This window comes from Haliotis rufescens, unplaced genomic scaffold, assembly GCF_023055435.1.
Source record: "Haliotis rufescens isolate VD_foot unplaced genomic scaffold, xgHalRufe1.0.p SCAF_2, whole genome shotgun sequence".
Lineage (NCBI taxonomy): Eukaryota > Metazoa > Mollusca > Gastropoda > Lepetellida > Haliotidae > Haliotis > Haliotis rufescens.
Genome location: NW_025963890.1, coordinates 48,793,091 through 48,817,120, shown reverse-complemented (window position 1 = coordinate 48,817,120; position 24,030 = coordinate 48,793,091). Strand labels below are relative to the sequence as shown.

At 41.1% G+C, this 24,030-nt stretch overlaps 1 protein-coding gene and 1 long non-coding RNA gene across 15 annotated transcripts in view; one reads left to right on the top strand and one right to left on the bottom strand.

Annotated features, from left to right (window-relative positions):
• The window catches only part of LOC124146271 (serine-rich adhesin for platelets-like), a 99,813-nt gene that overhangs the window by 37,670 nt on the left and 38,113 nt on the right, over positions 1 to 24,030 (top strand). The window contains exon 1 of one of the 14 annotated variants that reach the window (XM_046516491.2): positions 4,382 to 4,530. The exons of 11 other annotated variants lie outside the window; for them this stretch is intronic. The gene's annotated coding sequence lies outside the window, so the exon portion shown is untranslated. Of the gene's footprint in view, positions 1 to 4,381; positions 4,531 to 18,684; positions 18,852 to 23,709; positions 23,855 to 24,030 lie in introns of those variants that run through there. 2 more of the 14 variants (XM_046516493.2, XM_046516492.2) reach the window with 2 other exon arrangements.
• Positions 19,905 to 21,991, bottom strand: LOC124146272. Its single transcript, XR_006862651.2, has 2 exons — positions 21,502 to 21,991; positions 19,905 to 20,662 (listed from the first exon to the last, which is right to left on the bottom strand). It is a non-coding gene; the product is annotated as an uncharacterized LOC124146272 (long non-coding RNA).

Below are 24,030 nucleotides of genomic sequence, written 5' to 3'. Positions count from 1 at the left end.
ATTCCATCAACAGAGGGAGGTTGTCTGGCCATGTGGTTGAAGTGTTTGCTTTTACCCCTAAGATCCTGGTTTGAATTGCCACTTAATCACCACATGTGACATCCCTGAATGATAGCTATGCTGGAAGCTGCATACAAGCTCACTCACACACTCATTTTAGGAGGATTGACCAGAGACCCACAAACGTATGTGTGGCTTTGGACTTGCACAAGTCTCCCATGCAATAATTATGAGTTTAAATAATAATTTCTAGATTATGTAAATAATAAGTTGTCCCTGTAAGAGACTGGGGTCCTTAGATGAACTGTCCACATATCTGGACTTGCCTATTAGGAGGATAGAATTACTACACATCCATGAACTTCTTTTTTAAGTATAGCCTTGGAGCAAGGCTAGTGTGGCTGAGACAGACAATGGTCTGAACTTTTTATATATTTTTGCTGTTTTGTATCAAAGATAACCTCATTATTGGATATTATGGCACAACACTCTGATATGTTTTATTGTGGCATGGTGCGATGCAGTGGTACGTGGGTGCATCGTTCCGGCCCAAGCGTCTAGCTGTTATCCAGGTACCACTGTGTACTTGTAGACAGTCCCTCACATCTCTGTGCCAACCCTCAAGTCCTGGCATTGTGTGCTGAAAAAACAAACAGTGATAATGCAGCAGTGTTTGCTGAGGTGATTGAGAGATTGTTTCTGTGTTTGTCCATGTCAACTTCAGCAGCTGAAGGGGAACATTTTGGGGAAACAAGAATCAGTGACTCACTGACTAACTTCTCACTATCGTGTTTTCTTGATCAAGTGACAGAAAAACATTCTTCTGGGAGCATCACTGTATATTTGGCAGGACAGACCATCCAGTGATCGATAATGTGAGCATCACTATATCTGGCCCAGACAGACAATCAAGTGATCGATAATGTGAGCATCACTATATCTGGCCCGGACAGACAATCCAGTGATCGATAATGTGAGCATCACTATATCTGGCCCGGACAGACAAACCAGTGGTCGATATTGTGAGCATCACTATATCTTGCTGGGACAGACAAACCAGTGGTCGATATTGTGAGCATCACTATATCTGGCCGGGACAGACAAACCAGTGGTCGATATTGTGAGCTTTGTTGTAAATTTGGTTCTCACAGTGGTCGATAATGTGAGCAAAATGTGGTTCACACAGACAGTGGCTGATAATGTTGGCTCCGCAATGCATGATCCTCTGATTTGGAGGTCAAAGGCAGTTTTATCCCATTCTGACTTTGGTTTGTCATCACCATCTCTGTGCTTGTGAGATCCAGCCAAGTGTTTATTGTCTACAGCCGACATCATGGTGGGCATTCCTACCAACCTCAGCTGCCATGACGTGATACGACAGAAATGCTGATGAAAGCACAGCTGAACACAACTATCTCTTGACAAGCTGCCATGCTATGGGAGACTTGTATGGGGAGTACCTTTACTTTATGCAATGCTGGGGTTGTGGGGTGGCCTTGTGGTTGAAGCGTTCGCTTGTCACATGGAATGCTCGTCAATGTGAAGCCAATTACTGGTGTCCCCCGCCGTGATATTGCGGAAATATGGCTAAAAGTAGCGTAAAACAATACTCACTAACTCGCTCAAACACCCACCCAACTACTGACTCACCGACTCACTCACTCACTCACTCACTCACTCACTCACTCACTCACTCACTCATTCATTGAGTTCCTACAGGTTCAGTTGGGGAACATTTGTATGAATCATTGAACAACCATGACCTTCGTATGTCGGTAGACACCTTGTGGAGGGCGTCCAGGTGCCCTGGTATATCCACAGTAGTTGGGAGAAGTTGGGAGAATATGGATCTAATCAATAATTAAAAGTGTTGAGAGTTGCTAGTTATGGCTACGATTGATCTCAGTAGCGAAGTTGAAGATATTGCTGAGGGCGATCGTTATATCTATTTCTGCCCCAAGCCTGAGGCTGTTGGCAGTAGGGGTGGGCATTTTGCAAATATCAAAAGCTCTTTTTTTTTTTAATTATGTGGTTTAAAATGATTATGCCTTTGATTCAAATAAATATATTGATATATTGATCTCTCTTAATGGCAGTGGGGAAAAAACTATGTGAAAGAAAACACCCTGTTTGAAGTGTTTTTTCAAAGGACTACTGACACAGTTACCTCCCTTGCCTATCAATCTTCTTTGAAGTTTGTTTTTACTAAAATGAGTTAGGGCTCCACTTTCCAAATTTATTCCATTTTTGTGAAATTTTAGTTTTGTAGATCCCTAAACAAAGTAATGAATTTTTCGGCCTATTCTTTAATTATTTTTTTAATTTATCTTTGATATGAATATACACTTGAAATATGGAAAAAGGAATTTAGTTGGTTTTTTGGTTGGGGCAATTCAAACATTAAAGCGAAATGGAAGCTAGGGTGTTACTCCTCTGTCTTCCCTGATCAGGACCGTGGCAATGTTAAACTGACATATTCAAATGATAATACAGCTCCTTTTCTTCAGAGGACATTTTAATGGCTGTTCTGCTCTAGTTTAGGGGGTGATAAAGCCGGAGTATAAGGCCGAGCAACTGTGGTACTATCTCCCTAGAATATGCTTTCTTTGAAGACTGACAGATGATGCTTACTGCAGACCTTCATGGCTTGACTTGATTGTCAGGATTGCAAATTTGGGGACTTTTAGTGTGTAATAATGGCTGCAATGGCTGAGAGTGGGCGTGTTTGTGACGTCTCCTACAATTATTTTCCTTATTGATGAAGGAAATGTTTTGTGGCTGATATCTCTCAAGCATGATTTTGCAGTGAGACTTGGCAGCATCTTGTGTCATGGTCGTTTTCTTCACTGCCTTTTCAGCCAGGAGATAGGTGAAAAGATTTGATCAGAACTCATGACACATTGTCTTCTGAAATCATTAGTTGAGCCTTCTATGTTTCGTTTGAGGCTTAAATTCAATGCAGTTGGTCGAAATAAAATTAAAACAATTTTCAACTTTCAGATTAGTTCTGCTAAAAATGAATGAAAAACAAACACGTTTTAATTGAAAGATAATATAAAAACCATTATTTTGTAAGAATAAAGATTTTTACACATAAATAATTTCTTGCTTATAGCAGTGATAAAATCTTGTCTTCTCTTCATTTCACCAAATTATGAAAACAAAATAATGTCATAAGTGATTTTTTTCACCACTATTATCATGTTTTTTGAGTAAGTCAGTCAAAATAATGCTAGGCCTTGTGATTGATTGTACAGAATGCTTTGTTGAATTAGACCATAGAACACATGTTCTGAAAGTAAAAGTGCAAGCAGTTTATATTTCCGTAGAACTTTCTTTCCATGACAAGACTTTTCTTGCAACTGAAATGAATCTTTCAAGGTTAGAGAAGTGATGAAATCATAGCTTCCTTGTCAATAGGACAATATTTCTTCACCTTACGATGTTGTTCCCCTGACATTCAATCAAGGCTCCAAAATAAATCATGTGTTATTTCAATTATCTAAAAGAACATTTAATCTTGTTCATCTTTATCATGTTTATTGTCTTTATGTTTACTTTTATAATTAAAGCTTTGAAGCTAAAGAATAATCTGTTTGTTTCCTTGTGGGCGATGGGGAGTATTGTAGTGTTGCAGTCGATGTGCGTTTTGTGTTGTTTCTGATGAAACCCGAGAGTTGATCATGTAAGTGTACACCACTCAGATAGCACCTCCAGGCAGAGATCATAACAATATGGTATTTTGATAACCTTTAACGCCTTGGCACCTTAGTGTTACATTTTATCAAGTGCTTAAATATGTCTTACAGTTTTGTTGACAACTAAAGCCGATCTATCCGTCTGTTTATACCATTAAGAGAATGAACTTGAATGTTATTTACATGAGTTTCTTTTGTGTCATGAAGCCTTAAATAGAATTTCTTTTGTATATTTTCAAACCATCTGTCCTGAAATAACTGATTTCCTGTGGTTCAAAGCCCAAGATGATTATCCAATACACTTGTGTATAATAAAGGTTATTAGCTTATCAGGCACGGACAGTATGCTTAATGAGGCTGGTATGCCTCAGTCAGGGATAAAGCAGCGATCTTTGATCTGTCAGGCTGACGTTCTTTAATAATCTTGCAGCTATAAACATGATCGCTCTGGGCAGGGTATCTCAAATTATCGAGGCTGTCCTGAAACCAAGTTCCGCATGCTAGCCTTATTTCGTATAGTTGATTATTTGATCAGCATGATCAGTGCCCGAGATTGGTAGCGCATGAGTGCATGTTTCCCCCCTTGGTGGCGCTGTACACTCGGACCTCCAATCAATACAGAGTATTACAGGCTTTCACACATACAATGTCCCGAACGCCCAGCCCGTAGCGAACGCTTTGTTAATCTTTACCCGTTTCCCTCAGACATTGCTTCAGTGCAAGGCATATTGCCAATGACTGTGGCCCGTCCTTAAAGAAAACATAAAGATGTGACACCACTCTATGGTTAAAGAGGGACAAAGTGGAGAGCTTTGACTGACATTGTTAAGGGGTAGGTACATACTAAATATGACCATTGTAGCTCATTGAGGGAGAACGTGGAATGTTCATTGTATTGATTTGGAACATTGTTACGGGTTACAGTTTTTGTGGATAAATGTTGATAGTAAATGTTTATAAATGTTTTCTTGGTTAATGTGAGTGTGTATATTGGAGTTATTGCCTGGGCCAGACATGTGGCAACAGATGCTGGAGAGTTGGCAAGTGTCCTCCATCACACTGTAGTTCAGGGAATAAGGTGTTATTCATTGTATAATCTCATTTATGTATCTTGGTTATGGTACGTTTCACAACAGGCAGGAGAGGAAGTGTATTTTCTTGAATATAGACCACCTGGCCCAGTGTGGTTTCATGTTGTGTGCTCAGCATTACCTGTGTAATGTAATTTCATTTATAATTACATTGGTAAATTTCTCTTTAAATAGATGGATATATTGCTAAGAATCATTTCATTGTTGGTTGTTATAAGATTTTTGAAAGGTTGGGTCACCATGATAATATTTAGGGATATGTTTCAATCTGCTTTCTTATAAAATGGACAGATCAGCAGAAAATGGTATTCATTTTCTTCTTTGGGAAGGTTGCACTTTGTATGTATACTCAGTGTTCCTGTTTACCGGTAATTACCAGTTTTTTACCGGTACAATTAGGTTTGGACCGGTAATTCACTGACAGTCCCTGTGGACCGGCAAATAAGGTATCTTGTAAATCTTTGTTGTTGAGCAAAACATTTGTCGATAGTCAAAAAAGTTTATTTTTTAACCATGTCATCTGGTTTGTTATATCCTCAGAGTTTCCTGGTCTCTGGTTTTAGTGGAAGGAAATAATATTTCGCTTTGCTTTGAGGACAAATACATATTTGTAGTGACTTAGTCTTGAATCAAAGTGAAATATTCAAAAAGAAAAATGATAAAATTGTGATTGTTGGGACTGACAAAAATTGGGTGGGACTGGTAATTTTTAGAGTTGCCAGTCCACTGGGACTGGCTGTTTCTAAAGCCAGCGGGAACACTGATACGAAATGATTGTTCTATAGTAGCATTATAGCGTATCTTCTGTAATTCTATAAATGAGAGTTTCACAAGAATAAGAAAAAGTATTGAGGCATGTTACCTGTACACTTATGAGAAATGTCTTTGATATTTTGTGAATTCTTTTTGATGTGTTTTTTGGTTTTTTTTATTATGTTTGGCTCTCATTGTAATAATTACCAGTATCAACAAAAAATCAGTTTGTTATAAAAACATCTTTTTCACCAATTACTGATATAACCATTCAAGCATTAGGTGTAGACAACAACTTGATTGCATAGATTTAAGATCTAAAGTGTAAAACCTACAATCAATATTATGCTGTTTGTCTAGGGACATAGAACAGCTGTTGGTGTCTGTGTTAAGCTTGACTGAACACGGAGGTGGATATATGGTAGCAGGTTGTTGTATATATAGATTTATTCATCCAGGGGATACAAAATATCCAGTAAATATTGGTGTTATTGTATTGGTGATGTCAGCAAGGACCTGGCAGGGTACAGTACAGAGGTATAGTGGAGATGGAGAATGTTGTGTATAGATTGGAAGTATGAACATTTAACTGGTGTAATGATCATCTTATTCCTTCAAGAAATTGCATGTAGAACCACCTTATTCCATGATAGTAGTATGGTACAACGTGTGAATCCAATTTTCTGATGTCCCCCGCCGTGATAAAGCTGGAATATTGCTCAAAGCGGTGTAAAACCATAGTCACTCATGATAGTAATAAGCTTAGAAGTCAAACATGTTTTTTTCCTGCTTTTTTTTTCGTTATTAAGATGTAGGTAACTTTTTAGGATCAATGTTTTGTCTTGGAATTTTGTGATGCGTACTGTCGGAAATGATTATGTTGAGTTTGTTGTTACAAGATGGTGAGATGGTCTCCCAGCTTGCCTGAGCTCCAGGGTGTGAGGTGACTGCTGATACCAGTATGCTGAAACAGGGGGATTATGTCAGATAGGGCTCCCCCTAGACTTGCTCAATTCTCTAAGGCAATAATTATTAGTTTAAATCATAAGTTCTAGATTATGTGAATATAAGAACAAGTTGTCCCTGTAAGAGACTGGAGTCCTTACTGTCCACATATCTAGACTTGCCTATTTGGAGGATAGAATTTCTACACTTCCATGGACATTCAGTACAGCCTTGGAGCAAGGCTAGGCTCGGCTCCCTCTGGCCCTTACTGTTAGATGTGGATGTGTGGGTTTCACAGTGACATGATGGAAGTACATGTGGGGTATGTCTCAGTCGCTTGGAGTATTACTCTTACACTCGTACAGATTCTCTGTGAGGTACTCTCACCCTATATGTTCAGTGTAATTATCAATATTATGTACTCTGTGTATTAAGTCAGATTTGGTGACCTGGTTAGCAAGCAACAGAATAAGTAGAACATCATATATTCATGAGGATGAGGGACAGTGGGAAGATCCACTACAGTTGATCCATCAGCTGCAGGCTTGTTGACTGGGACGAGATCAAGTACAGATTAGGCCGACATTATCTGGATCAAATGGAATAGATATTATACAACATGTACCCAGCGCCAGTGTTACCAGGTATCAGGTATGACCAGAGCAGACATTAGGTACCTGAGAAGAACCATGTCACACATTGGGTACTGAGAATTACCAGGGCACACATTGGGTACTGAGAATTACCAGGGCACACATTGGGTACTGAGAATTACCAGGGCACACATGGGGTACTGAGAATTACCCAGGCACACATGGGGTACTGAGAATTACCAGGGCACACATGGGGTACTGAGAATTACCAGGTCACACATTGGGTACTGAGAATTACCAGGGCACACATTTGGTACTGAGAATTACCCAGGCACACATTGGGTACTGAGAATTACCCAGGGCACACATGGGGTACTGAGAATTACCAGGGCACACATTGGGTACTGAGAATTACCAGGGCACACATTGGGTACTGAGAATTACCCAGGCACACATTTGGTACTGACAATTACCCAGGCACACATGGGGTACTGAGAATTACCAGGGCACACATTGGGTACTGAGAATTACCAGGGCACACATTGGGTACTGACAATTACCCGGGCACACATTGGGTACTGACAATTACCCGGGCACACATTGGGTACTGACAATTACCAGGGCACACATTGGGTACTGAGAATTACCAGGGCACACATTGGGTATTGAGAATTACCAGGGCACACATTGGGTACTGAGAATTACCAGGGCACACATTGGGTATTGAGAATTACCAGGGCACACATTGGGTACTGAGAATTACAAGGGCACACATTCGGGAAGCAAGAGATCAGTCACACAAAGATGGCTGCTTCCACTGCTGAAGAGCCAGTGTCACAACCTGTGATGACATTCACGGTGTATTCCACCAGGAGACAATAATGCTGCAGTATGGTTATATTGATGCTTGAACCCCACCCACTTACTCCGTACCGTTGTGACAAAGTCTAGGCATGAACTGCTGGAAATTCCTCTTCCCTCTTTCACTAGTATTCTGAACAACAGGTTATTTGTATTCCCTGTTCAATCTGTCATCCATACAACAGAAGTTCCCTGTAGATTTTTCATATCTTCTGTGGTGCATTGTAGCGAGTGATACGAATCTGTATACCATGTTCTATCTGTGTTCTATGTCAGTCTGACAGGACAGCATGTGAGGTGAGTTGTAGCGAGTGATATGAGTCTGTATACCATGTTCTATCTGTGTTGTTCTATGTCAGTCTGACAGGACAGCATGTGAGGTGAGTTGTAGCGAGTGATATGAGTCTGTATACCATGTTCTATCTGTGTTGTTCTATGTCAGTCTGACAGGACAGCATGTGAGGTGAGTTGTAGCGAGTGTTGCAAGTCTGTATACCATGTTCTATCTGTGTTGTTCTATGTCAGTCTGACAGGACAGCATGTGAGGTGAGTTGTAGCGAGTGTTGCAAGTCTGTATACCATGTTCTATCTGTGTTGTTCTATGTCAGTCTGACAGGACAGCATGTGAGGTGAGTTGTAGCGAGTGTTGCAAGTCTGTATACCATGTTCTATCTGTGTTGTTCTATGTCAGTCTGACAGGACAGCATGTGAGGTGAGTTGTAGCGAGTGATATGAGTCTGTATACCATGTTCTATCTGTGTTGTTCTATGTCAGTCTGACAGGACAGCATGTGAGGTGAGTTGTAGCGAGTGTTGCAAGTCTGTATACCATGTTCTATCTGTGTTGTTCTATGTCAGTCTGACAGGACAGCATGTGAGGTGAGTTGTAGCGAGTGATATGAGTCTGTATACCATGTTCTATCTGTGTTGTTCTATGTCAGTCTGACAGGACAGCATGTGAGGTGAGTTGTAGCGAGTGTTGCAAGTCTGTATACCATGTTCTATCTGTGTTGTTCTATGTCAGTCTGACAGGACAGCATGTGAGGTGAGTTGTAGCGAGTGATATGAGTCTGTATACCATGTTCTATCTGTGTTGTTCTATGTCAGTCTGACAGGACAGCATGTGAGGTGAGTTGTAGCGAGTGATATGAGTCTGTATACCATGTTCTATCTGTGTTGTTCTATGTCAGTCTGACAGGACAGCATGTGAGGTGAGTTGTAGCGAGTGTTGCAAGTCTGTATACCATGTTCTATCTGTGTTGTTCTATGTCAGTCTGACAGGACAGCATGTGAGGTGAGTTGTAGCGAGTGATATGAGTCTGTATACCATGTTCTATCTGTGTTGTTCTATGTCAGTCTGACAGGACAGCATGTGAGGTGAGTTGTAGCGAGTGTTGCAAGTCTGTATACCATGTTCTATCTGTGTTGTTCTATGTCAGTCTGACAGGACAGCATGTGAGGTGAGTTGTAGCGAGTGATATGAGTCTGTATACCATGTTCTATCTGTGTTGTTCTATGTCAGTCTGACAGGACAGCATGTGAGGTGAGTTGTAGCGAGTGTTGCAAGTCTGTATACCATGTTCTATCTGTGTTGTTCTATGTCAGTCTGACAGGACAGCATGTGAGGTGAGTTGTAGCGAGTGTTGCAAGTCTGTATACCATGTTCTATCTGTGTTGTTCTATGTCAGTCTGACAGGACAGCATGTGAGGTGAGTTGTAGCGAGTGTTGCAAGTCTGTATACCATGTTCTATCTGTGTTGTTCTATGTCAGTCTGACAGGACAGCATGTGAGGTGAGTTGTAGCGAGTGATATGAGTCTGTATGCCATGTTCTATCTGTGTTGTTCTATGTCAGTCTGACAGGACAGCATGTGAGGTGAGTTGTAGCGAGTGTTGCAAGTCTGTATACCATGTTCTATCTGTGTTGTTCTATGTCAGTCTGACAGGACAGCATGTGAGGTGAGTTGTAGCGAGTGATATGAGTCTGTATACCATGTTCTATCTGTGTTGTTCTATGTCAGTCTGACAGGACAGCATGTGAGGTGAGTTGTAGCGAGTGTTGCAAGTCTGTATACCATGTTCTATCTGTGTTGTTCTATGTCAGCCTGACAGGACAGCATGTGAGGTGAGTTGTAGCGAGTGTTGCAAGTCTGTATACCATGTTCTATCTGTGTTGTTCTATGTCAGTCTGACAGGACAGCATGTGAGGTGAGTTGTAGCGAATGATACGAGTCTGTAGAACATTCACAGCATGTGAGTACTTTAAGCCTACACAGAAACACACCTATTTGGATGATGAGAAAATATGAAAAATGATGGCAGCATATTCATGTTGGGTGTAGTCCTACATGAACCGAGATATGAACTGGGCCTTTAGGATGTACTCAACAGTATCTATCTTACGTAAGTCTCGATTTACCCAGAGTATGAGCATGATAAGAACGGGGGGATGGGTTTTTATGTTAAGTGTGTAGGATTATGTGGCAACTGTTTTATGTATTGGATGATTGTAGCAATCTGTTTATTAGACAGCAACTGTGTGTCTGTCACGTGAACACTATCACACTCTGGATGTATGAAGCACCTGTTAGTCGACTTAGACCACAGCTGTCCACAAGAATGCCGAAAATGTTCATAATTGAATTTCTGATAAAACTTGACTGAATATTTTTCTGTTGCTATCGTTAATTGAAACAGGTGTGGTGATTTGGAGAATTTATGATTTGTGATATATTGATATTGTGTTGGAGGTTCACATGCCAGGATCTACTTAAAGGTTTCATTTTCTTGCCATGAATCCTCTGTCAATGCCACACCTGTGCACATGGGTTTCATCGCAAGGGTTTCATCGCAAGGGTAACAATTTTCAACCTGGTTCTTTCGACAGCATGCTGTTACTACTGAAATATAGGTCAATGCATCATTAAACCCGATTCACTCTCTTGCTTTAACATGTGAACAAATTAACAGCCATGATTAATTCAGAGCTTGTAAGTAAATCTGTAGTGGATGTCAGGCCTCCCCAGTGAACCAGGCTGACTTGATGGAACTGGACAGCTAACAGCATCCAGCCATCTCCAGCTCTTGTACACGTCTGTCCTTAACACTACAGGAAAAGGTAACAGAACTAGAAACTGCAACCTGATTCAATATACAAACCTACTTAGGCTATAAAGAGTTGTGTAACATTTCGAGGGTGTGACTGTCAGAATGTGTCTCTGCAGTGAACTGAGCAGGTGGATGGTATGTGGCAAGTACAGCTTGATGCCACGCCAGAGAGATAGGTAATACGAGTTTATACCACAGTGTGTCCTTGTCTTCTCAGTTTATGCCACACAATGTGTTCGTGTCTGTTCTCAGCACCTGTGTCAAATAGCACAGATATGTGTTTGCCAAGCATGATTTTGCATTTCAAATTTTAAGAACACAACTTTATTTTATTGTGTAGAAACTGTTTCTGCAGTGTTAAGAGAATGTGAAATATTTCTTGTGATTTTTATCTATTTAAAATAGAATAGCAAATACTGAGTGACCGGCCAGCCTGCCTGATGATGACACTTGTACATACTTTGTATCTAGTTGTGGGGAGGACGTTCTCATCCCATCTTCCAGTGTTATTGTGTGTTTACTCACACCATTGAGGTGTGTAGATGTGTGATTGCGTGTTTAGACAGTGGGTGACAGAGCTATTATGTAGGAGGGATTTACATTCCCTTTCTCCTGTCATACACCATAACATAAAAATAACACCCACAGGACCACAGAGATAGCTTTAGGGCTAAGACCAGACATGCATAAGTCTCTGAGGCAATAATTATTAGTTTAAATCATAAGTTCTAGATAATGTAAATATGTTGTTCCTATAAGAGACTGGAGTCCACATATCTAGACTTGCCTATTTGGAGGATAGAATGACTTCACATCCATGGACTTTTCTTTCTGTACAGCCTTGGAGCAAGGCTAGGCTGACATCAAGCACTGGTTCCTGTCTGACTGTGTAATGTTCCACCCCTCACATCAGGTCTGTCTGCCGTTCTGTACCTGGTAATTCATTGATATAGTAACCTAGAGTCAGGTCAACAAATGATGGCTGGAGGTCTCTGCAGGGCTAAACATAGTGTCAGTGATTCCTTTCCATGCCCCTTCACATGTCCTTGTTGTACAGGCATATGTCATTTTTGTCTAATTACCCACCTCGGATTCCAGGTTCGTCATAAGAGGCGACCAAATGAATCTGATGGTCAGACTTGGTGACTTGGTTGACACCCTGTCGTACATCAAACACCCTTACATTGTGGACTTCTGCTCACAATATCAATTACTGAATTGTCTCTTCCAGACTCGATTATTCACAGGCTGTGGTCATATAGATGGAATATTGCTGTTTGCAGCATTAAACAACAAACAAACAAACAAACAAAACCAACCACAGGGCTTACATCAAACAAAGTTAGTGCTACTACAGTGATACATATATGTTTAAGTTTGGAAGTTTTGACAGCTTTTACACTGACATTGTTTTGTGCAACTGGTGCCAGTACTTTCTGATACACTTGTGGAAGAGACAGTAGTTAATGTGTGTGATAGCTTGTCAACATGACTTTTCACATCACTCCCACCCCCCAGTTCCTTCTTCAACATGCTCTGGTCACAAAATTGCAATGATTTACTTTTCCCCCCGTCCTTTCAAAATTCCTGGATTTGTCTTTAACTATGGAGCAGTATGGAAGCTTTTCAGTTAAAGTGGGATGGGGTAGCCCAGTGGTTAAAGCAATCGCTCGTCACGCCAAAGATCCGGGTTTGATTTCCCACATGGGTACAGTGTGTGAAGCCCGGTTCTGGTGTCTCCTGCTGTGATATTGCTGGAATATTGCTAAAGGCGGCGTAAAACCATACTCACTCACTCACTCACTCACTCACTCACTCACTCACTCACTGTTAAGATATTGCTGGAATATTGCTAAAAGTGGCATAGATTTATTCTCAACATTGATACGATGTGTGGCATACCTTCTTACCTGATATTGCTGGAAAAATGAACAAGAAACACAACTCACTCACTCACTCACTCACTCACTCACTCACTCACTCACTTATGATTCATTTACCCATACAATGCAATATGACACCTTGAGTAGAGCCCAGATAACAGTTATTCAGCTGAGGTAGTCAGTCTCACAAGACTGCAGGCTTAATTGTTATCACAAGATTATCCTCAACACCTGCTTTTTATATGATAGATTAGGAAAAATGATAAGTTGACACATTGCCTGATAATGAACCATGCTAAGTATAGACTGTGAATACCACCCTTACCCCTGGTTAAAAAGTGTGATCTCCACAAGCATTATTTACTAACCTACTTCCCATAGGTAAGTGTGAACCAAAATAAATAACTTATGCTGAGACAGCAATTCTATCTGAGCCCCGGGCAAGGCTAATACCTAAGTGTATATAATTTGTAACTCTACATTACATACAGTGTACACAGGGCCTTACTAACTGGCAACAAAAAAGGCACGCAATATAATCCACCTAATCTGCATAATCCTTATCCAGGGGTTGGTTTAGGTCAAGGAGTGACCACTTACCTGCTCTCTCACCTGGCTACTGAAGGGCTTAACGAGATTTCAGGTGAGATACACACCAGGGGTCATATTGTACCTGTATCAGATTGGCATTGAATGTGAGTCCTGCCACCATTTTCACAAGGCCAGTGTGTGGGGACCAAGTCGGACATGCTGTCCCCCACAATATCGGGCGGGGCTAGAGTGTACACGGACATTGTGTGGATTTCTCGAGAATGTTCGTTTTGTGATAAGCACATCGAGCAATACTGACCTTGGATACATTTTTCCTGATGTGGCAGTAAGTTTGTTCTTGTGGTCGAAGTATTGAAATATACTACTCACAAGGATAGAGAACACAATTATTTCATATTCTGCCATGACAGATTTGCTATAGTAATATGAAAGAATCGGGTGTTCTTTAACTTCTTTTGAGTAGAATAGTTTCATTTCAGGGGTAGAATGCAAAATTGTTTGAAATTTGAATTGTAATTAATATGGCTTTTATGTTTTCACTCTGGCGTTTGTTGATATTCATCAGCAGTTGTATTGAAGACATTGACAGACATTTAGCAGTCATATTCACTTTTTTATATGCCAACTTTCCAGAACTATATTCTGCCATGAGAGATTTATAACAGTAATAGGTAAGAATCGGGTGTTCTTAACTTCTTTTGAGTAGAATAGTTTCATTTCCGGGGGAAGAATACAACATTGTTTGAAATTTGAATAGTAATATGGCTTTTATGTTTCACTCTGGCTTTTGTTGATATTCATTGAAGTCTTTGATAGGCATTTATCAGTCATATTCACTCTTTTATGTGCCAACATAATCCGAACTGTTATATGATTGATTTCAGTTTGCGTTGTTTGTTTGGCGTCTTACGTCCGCCAGTGCTTGAAATGGTTGCTCCCAGCACACACTGACTGTTGTACAGGGGATGGAATATTGATGATCTCTCCACTGAATGCCACTGTCTGTGGATGCTGGGTATAATTATACCTCAGCTCTTTTCCTGATCATATGTTTGTGGGTATTGTCACGTTGACAATGGCTGTTCCTCTGAGCTGCGGCTGGTGCTGATGATAGGGAGATGTTGGATTGGAATAGGTCCGTCATAACGTCCCCGAAACCCAGTACAGGCCATGCAATGCTATAATAGTCGGCAATTCTAAGTTACTGTGGTAGTGTGTCATACAGACCCTTAAACCTATATGTCCAGGACAGCCCATGCAAGGCTATTATAGTTGGCAAGTCTAGATTATTGCAATAGTCTGTCATACAGACCCTTAAACCAATATGTCCAGGACAGCCCATGCAAGGCTATTATAGTTGGCAAGTCTAGATTAAAGGTGTTTCAGTGCTCCTTTTTATTATATTTGATTAAGATAATTTAACAATGGTTTTTTTCTGTAAACTTTTCATATCAGAGACTCATGTTAGTCTAGATGGGCATCATCCATTGCTCTAGTGTTCTATGGTAGAACTGATTTCACTTGGGCTCCATTTGGTACTTCAGTGTTTCTCTTCAACTGTATGTTTATGGCTGATTGTAAATAATGTGCCTAATCACAGGACAGTGAAGAAGGCAAAACAACATGTAGTACATGTCCATATGAGATGATGAGTTTTTGTGTAATACCTGTAAGTAATGTCCTGAGCATCACGACCAGGTAAAATATTATCCTTCATTAGGGTCTATTGTAGGGCTGGGACGGGTAACTCTGGTACTTGGGTACTGAGTAGGACCCACACCCGTGGTTAGTCATGTGATATATTGTTTAATGACAAAAAAATTCTGGAACTCAATGGATACACTATAAGTGACAAACGTTCACATTTCTTTGTGACCATGCACACATTCCTTTTAACTTTATACGTTTGCAGAAAGATAAAACCTAAGTCAACCTCAGTGTATGCATAACCACATCGTTATATACCTGTATCTAAATACATTTTGACGGGAGTACGGTCAAACGTTTCCAATCGACATTTTGTACCTACACCGGGTAGCGTCGGGTAATAGGAGAAAGGGGGGTACCCAGGTAGTAAATTTGGACTCGTCCACAGCCCTCGTCTATTGCATTGAAACAAAATACTCACAGACATTGTAATCTGAGAACTCTACATGAATTGCAAACAATTTATTTCTATGAATACATTTGAATCCATATGAAGCTGATTGTACACTCCTAAATAAACAGTAGCAGTATTCGATGAATTGTTTCCACCATGAGAAGGGTGTGTGTCATGATTGATGAATTAAGTTAAATAAGTTCAGGAGACACAGTTTTTGCTTTGAGAAGAGTTGAAAGTGTGAAGGTGTGATTGTGGAGTTATTTCTGTGGGTATTTGTGTTTTATTGACACAGAACGCCAGGTATACGACAGGTAAGCTGGAGACTAGAAATAAGGTAGGGATTGTCCCAGTGGCAAATACACCACTGCATACTCCACTGTAGACCTGATTATCATGTTCAGCGCATGTGACAGATGAGAGAGCCTCTTGGCTGCTCGTTTGATGTTCCGCACTACACATCCAGTGCATACTTTACCTGAGATTGTGTCGCTGCCAGGTAAATCAAGGTGCAGAATAGCAGTAAGTATATTTGCTTGTGAAAATTTAGTATTCATTAGGTGAATGTTCAGTTCAGCTTCTGTGACCACTTTACAAGATTGCTAAGTGGCCAGAGGGGTTGTGAAAGCTAGCAATGGTGTTGTGTGTTAGACTATACTGTTGTGGAGAGACAGTGGTGTGGACGGGGCAGTCAGGTAGCCTAGTGGTTAAAGTGCTACCTCGTCACGATGAAGACCCGGGTTCGAAATTGATGCAATGTGTGAAGCCCATTCCTGGTGTCTCCCGCCATAATATTGCTGGAATATTGCTAAAGGCGGTGTAAAGCAAAACTCACTGACTGGTGGTGGACAGACAGTGTTGATGGAGTGGATGTGGAAGCTGTGTAGAGACTGTGTGTGTCCATGTGTGGTAGAGCTGGGCAGGAGACCCGATAGGCTGCTAGCAGAGGTGTTGGCCCAGAGGCTGCTACCTGACAGGCCACTTGGACTGGAGTACCCCTACTTACCCACAGGTGGTATGTTCAAGCTGTCCCAGTGCCCTACACAACCACCGTGGTATGAGGGTGGTCATGTGTTTGTGAGAGTTACACACAGCACCGGGCAGGGTAAACATGGAGCAGTACACCTTCATGGTCATCTTCCAGTGTCCCACACTGCTCAACACAACCCCTCATCCTCTGTTACTACTTTGCACCACCACAACTACAACTACCACAACCACTACCACTACCACTACCATCACTTCCACCACCACCACCTAGGCTTAAATACTTCCACACACAGCCACAAATACCGATCCCAGAAATGCACTTTAGCTGATGACACAAATGATGAATTGGTACGTTATGTTTACATAGCAAAATAAACCTAAAATGATTTAATAAGATAATATTTCTTTTTATCAGTTTTCATATTCATCATGCAACCACTTCAACAATCCCCGAAACCTCTCCCCCGCACAAATAGTGGGTGTATTATCTGGCGATCGGCCTTGTGTCACTACCTAAATGGCTCCTCTTAAGAAATCGTAACTCCTACGCATGCATATCAGAGTAGTGTGAAAAGTAGAGTGTGCTGTACCTGCATGATTAATGATGTGAGGTGGGTGTAAGTCCATGTCAACACATGCATTGACGGCCCACTGCTCAATTCTTTCACAGGGGCGGTTGGGTAGCCTAGTGGTTAAAGGCTCGTCACGCCGATGACCCGGGTTCGATTCCCGACATGGGTACAATGTGTGAAGCCCATTTCTGGTGTCCCCTGCCGTAGTATTGCTGGAATATTGCTAAAAGCGGCGTATAACCATACTCTCTCACTCAATTCTTTCATAGGGATTCCTCCTTCAAAAGGGGACCAGAATTAGTCACATTGGTTTCAGTGTGTTGATAGTTCTTGTGCCGAGTCAGCAGGCTTCATCAGCTGATTCCCGCAAGCACCATTAGGTGAGATCAGTCTTGGGCTGTGAGCTGGCTGTGTTAGTGTCTCATCATACCCGTAACATCATTGCTCACAGGTTGTTATTGTCATTAGCAGTGTGCATGTTACTGGGATGCTCGGAGACTATACTCACTAACTTGTTAGCCCCAAGTTTTTATCCCAAGGATTAGGGTGATAAATATCATAAAAACCCAAGGGGAAGTGTTTTATCTAACTTATGAACCGAAAAAAACAACTTAACATTGATCAACATTATCAACATCAGCATTGTGATTTATCAGCGCTTCTGTTGCCTAGTAGTACACTCACGGGGCTACAGATACAAAGGTTGCGAGTTCAGTCATCAGGAACATAATAAAGAACATTTGTCATTTGATTTAACATCTCATTACATTGTGTTAAAGACTCATGAAAATCCGGGTTAGAATAGGTCTTCAGCAACCTATGTTTGCACTAAAAGGCGACTATGCTTGTTGTAAGAGCAACTAATGGGATCGGGTGGTCAGGCTCCATGACTTGGTTAATGCATGTCATCGTATCCCAATCAATCACTGGATTGCCTGGTCCAGACTTGATTATTTACAGACCGTCGTCATATAGCTGGAATACTGCTCAATGTGGCGTTAAACAACAAACAAACATTGTGTTAAAATGGAAAATATATTTCTCACAAGAAACATGCATATGTTACAATCTAAACAGAAGTTGTAACATCCCTGTTTTTGAGATTTAACCTGACTGGAGAACAATAGGATGACATCACTGGAGGTTTATAAATCTACATTTTACCCCACATGCCTACGAAGCAGCTGGTGTGACACCCACATTACAGAGAATTCTAGATGGTATAGGAGGCTTATGCTACTCCTCCTATGTCCATCTCTACTGTGTGGGAGTCTATGGGAAGGTATTATCCTGCCTATGTGAACAGAATGTTGTATTCCATATTGATTAAAGGTATGTGTTATGGAGTTAAGCCTTCACTGAGTGTGTAATATTCCATATCAACCAGGAGGTATGTATTGTGTGTGGAACTATGTTGCTGCCAGATAGTTACCAAGGGTGATGATGGCCAGGGAGAGACTGGGCTGAGATGAACCAGCCTGCACAAGCACAGTCTCTGATTACAGACCATGACATGATATGACGAGCAAGAAAGTGAAAACATTGCCCCATAGGCTGGCCAAGGGAGTGAAAATATTGCCACGGTCCCTCTGGATGTGGGATGTGTTGAGCTCAAGAGAGAGTGTGGTGTGATAATCTGATGATAGATGTGATTACCAGAGGTGTTACGAAACATGGGCTGGCTGCAGTTCCTGGTCTATACTAAGGTGGGTGATATGGTGTATATGCACACATGGTTACGACATATTTAACACATATCTAGCTGACCATGCATCCAGTCTGCCTTTAGCGCTAAGTTTGATGTATTAGAATCTGATTCTGGCATTACAGCTTTAGAAGTACAGATCTTCATTTGTGGATTGTGCAATTTGTATTTGGAGAAGAAGTTTCTATTGTTTATCTGTTATTGGATTGTGCATTGTGTAATTGTTGAAGAGGGGTTTGAAAGTGATGTGAGCTAGGATTTTGAAATACATGGCTGCTGTTTTGCTGGTTTTGTCACAGATAATTTCCATGAAAGTATTGCACAATCCAAGGCACTGCATATTGGCAAAAGTGTTTGTTCGATAACTGAAATGGACTAAATCGATGGTGGATCCTGTTTTCATGTGAAGCCTTCTTCAGAGATTCCAACTCTCCAATCCATCAAATTGATGTAATACTGCAGTGATATAACTAACCGTAATGGCGTGAAGAAAATTGTGAATTCATTGATGCCATAATACTGATTTGTGAATATTTTTTTAAATTGATGATTGATGTCATCAGTACAAAAGTGGAGAGTTTTTACAAATTTATGCGTGCCTACATGTTTCCTGTGTCGTTGACGTGACCAGTCTGCAGTCTGTGCGAGGAGCAACACGTTCCAGGATCAGTTTGTATGTTAAAGATCCATAGACACATTCCTTCAGTCCTGCACACTTCTGCATACGCCTTGACCTTGACATTGTCATGAATCAGTGCAACATATAGACGTCTGCTACTGTTATGCAGTTTGCAAGTCTGTGTTGGGAGATTATTTGGAACAATTGTCCGTCCGGATCACATGTTTAAGCAGCTTCGACTGGAAGTTCCTCCAAGACCAGCTCTGCAGCGTGTCCACATAGTTGCTCGTAAAAGGTAGACATTAACTTAATATACTTCTGCGGATGTTTGTGTTTTTGGAAGCACATTTAAGGAGTCTTGTTGTGTTTGGAACACATGTACTAAAAATTTCAGTTGTTATTGTCTGATTTATGGGTGAAACAGAAACATTTGCATTGATGAGGATATTGTTCATGATGTTTTGTCATTGAATATTTCACCAATGTGAAGCAGGTTTATTACTTTTGACCATTGAATTCAAAATGACAGGGCAGCTCAGTGGGTAGTGTGTTTGCTTTCAATGCCTGCAGGAGTTTGAAGCTCAACCTTGGTGTTCCCTGCTTGCTTAAAAGTTATACAGTGTTCTTAAATGCAAGGTTATAGTTTATCCCCGTTCACACACTTGTACATAAAACCATATTTTCGACCAAGAAATATTTCATATCTGTCTTTGCCATTATCTTGTTCAAATTCCATTAAAGTTCAACTTGCTGTCCACAGTATATTTTTCCTGAACTTTGTGTGGGGTGTTGAGGAGTTGATTTTGTGAGCTGTGCACCAGCCATTACCCAATGTCTGGGCTAAGACAAAGCAAAGGTGGTCACACCTGTTTCAACTTCGTGATTGAAGCAGCTTTCACCTGTAGAACAAACCAGTGAGATGTGTTGGTCTACCTGTGTTCACCTGTACACCAATATTTACCTGCTGTCCTCACACCTGACATCCTCGTTAACAGTTTTGGCAAATACACTTGGTCACATTGAGGTGCAAGAAAGGGAGAAAGATGTTTTCTAGCCTACGCCAGGAGTGATGTGAGGATTCAGTTTACAGCTGAGGTGAAAGATATTTGTCTGCTTCTCTCATCAGCTCATCAGAGGAATCACCTTGGTTTGGTTGCCCATGTTGTAAGAAGGCCACTTTCACGCTCCCTCACCTGAAAAATACAACACAGGTTGGTCAGGTGTTAGTATATTCCGTCACGCAAAGACTGAAGAGTGGTACATTGAACCGGCTCTGTTTTCCATATGTCCGAGGGCCATTTGTCAGAATGTGACACCCATTGTTCCAAGGTTAAACAGAATACATTAACCACTGTTCCATGCATGGCTTGCCAGCTGCCCTTCTTTCACAGGTATTTCTACCTGACAACTGTAAGATACCTGGGACGACTGTACAGGTGAGAGTACAAGCTATATTAACAGGAGGCTTCATGTTGGACGTGTTTAGCATTGAGTGTTTTGTCAAGGTGGAAGTAATTCCACTTAATGGATAGGATGTACTTGAGTCAGGTTGCTTGACATAGCTGACCCTCCTGAGTGAATGATTTAGCCAGCATCTTGTGTGTTATGATGAGCCAGACTGGAGTAGGTTTAATGATTTCATCTTGTCATTGTCATCCCAATATCCAGTAAGACCTATTCATGTCAGTTGGTTTATATGATGAAATGTCAAGGTTGAAAGAAACGTCTAGCCAGTTGGTGTGATGAATGAAACAGAGGCAAATCTTGCATCTCTCCTTATTTTGTGAACTCGTAAAACATTTGCAGGTTTGAAAGTAAGGTTGATCTCAGTATGAACAGATGATATGGAAACTTGCAAGAAAGAACGTTTTCTTTGGCCAAATAAACAAGTTTCTTTCTTTTGCATTGAGAGAAATTATTAGTAGCATATTGATTGTTCAGACTGTGACATATTGATTTGAATAATTCTGTTATTGCCTTACTGGACATATATTTGTTTGATGTTGGCACTCATACCAGCAAGTCTACTTACTTTCTATGTGTCATGTGATTTTGACGAAGGTTTTGATGAGGATGTTGGCTCAAATATGTTCTGTCAACCTTGATAGGGATACTGCATAGAGGTAGGATCAGGCATCATCAGGAATGTCCTCAAAACTATTGTGTTATATAATACAAATGAACATAAATTAGCACGTCAGTCAGACAGGAATATTTTAGATACTTATCCTGAAGATGTTTGGCGCAGTATGTTATGATCTCACTTGAAGAAGCTTGTGGTTCCTTCATCCAGTGTGTGTCGTCGTGTCAGGTGTGTCACCAATGACGACAGTGACGGCTGAGGAGGACACTACAGTGTTTACCTGTCATTGCAGAACATGTTTAAGTATCGGGATGGACAGGGATCTCTTGAATCATGAATGTGTCTTGTGACCTTGAAGATCGACTGAAATGGTTTGGCAGAGGAGATGGTTGACTCGGTGACTTGGTACAAGGTCTCTTAGAATGCCTACCTCACTACGCTGACGTGTACACAGGGGCATAGCCTTGCTCCAAGGCTGTACTGAAAGAAAAGTCCTTGAATGTGTAGTAATTCTATCTTCCTAATAGGCAAGTCTAGATATGTGGAGAGGACTCCCGTCTCTTATAGGGACAACTTGTTTTTATTATTTACATAATCTAGAACTTGTGATTTTGACTAATAATTATTGCCTTAGAGACTTGTGCAAGTCTAGTTGTGGCTGTTTGTCTGTGGTATGACTGAAAGTAAACAGTGAGCCCATTCAATAATGGTCAGTCAAGCATGACTCAAAGTCACCAGTTTCGAGTTTCTCACGACCCAATGTCACCAACAGGCTTTCTTAGCCAATCAGATCTGCTGTAAGATTCTATAAGCTGATGAAAGCGTACTCTAAAATAGCAACCCAGTACAGTACGCTGAATGTCAAGTTCCCTGTTGCTGAATGAAGTGCTTTAATAACTATTCCAATGCGATCGATATCCAAACATCAAAGGAAGTGTCAGTTGTAAGAAATATACAGGCTCCGTGTACATGGTAAACAATTGTATGATTGATAGTCATTGTCTTGAGGGTGTATTGTGATTAGCTCCCCTGATGAAATATTGATGTCTGTTGTTCCTGGGGCGTGTGTTCCTCAGGTGTTGGTTGCCAGCGTCTGGGCTGACTTGCAGCCATGTTCCCACATGTATTTGTTTATCCCTAGGATAATGTCTCGTATGATAATACGTATTAATCAGTCCACCTTGTACTTCAATTTAGTTTTGCATGGTAATAGGGGGAAACTGGGTGAGGGATGGCAACGTTGTCAGTTATGGGAACTACACGTCCATGTTGGTAAAATTCCATCTTCCCAAGGTAATTGAGTTTATTAACTCATAAGGTCCAGTTTCCACCTTGCCGAACTAGGCCGAAATTTCTGGGTACGATCGTAGCGCCACCAGTGGCTATAACAAGCTATACCCCTTTCTATGTCCTTCCTATTGACCAGTCAGATTCCACCTCTCATATCACTTGTATTTGCTTCATACAAAATGGCAGTGCCCAGTCAAGACAATCTGATCGATAAGCAAGATGATGATGATGTTTGTTATTATTATTATTGTAATAAAACGGGATCTTACTTGGCAAAGTGCATCAAATCACGTGAGCACCTTGATTAAAAACAAGAAAAGATTTGGAAAATATCTGTTGACGGTACACATGCTTTGCAATTCCTGCAATCGACCGAAATTTGCATGGCAGCTTACGAACTGGATGTTGATTTCGTTACATGATTTTGATTGGACTATGCATATACTCATTAGTCCAGCCAAAATACGACTCCATAATTGCAGCCTAGTTCGGCAAGGGTGGAAACTGGACTTTTATAGTCAGTTAACACCCTTGCCTTGGGAAGATGGTAAAATTCATGCCTGCTCATGTTCAATTATTTATCCCATCATAAACAAACAGACAGCTAAGTAACTCCAGTCCGCCCGTCACAGACAAGTGGATTAGTCTGGGGATATTCTCCATGGAAGAGGTCGTGTGTGTAATATTAGCTGCTTGAGTGGGTTACATAATGCAGTCTGTCTACCTGAAGTACCGAGGCACTTGACCCCTTCACTGCTCCAGTGCACCACTGTGATGCCTCCATGTGGCTTATGCCGTGGGAAGGGTTAAGTTCAGTGTGACACACACCCACTCAACATGTGTGCTGCATTCAACAATTGGCTGCTTATTGTGCATCCTGTGACAGGAACTGGTGCCTTGTATATTGTGAACTGATGTTGTGTTTTGGATACCATTATTGTCGGAATTTCTTTTTCGGCGGATAATCAAGACTGCTTATTCTCTTGCATTTTGTTGGATTTCATTGTCAACGGTAAGTCTGAGATATGTTCAGGGTGCATCTGAAGATGGCTGATGGGTTACCTACAGCGTGTTTATTCCCAATCTGACCATCTCTCTGGTCTTACTAAGTGGATAGTGTGTCTACCAGAGAGAGGTCAGTGGTTCAATCCCCTGGCCGCCTCAGTGGTCTAGTGGATAGAGTGTCAG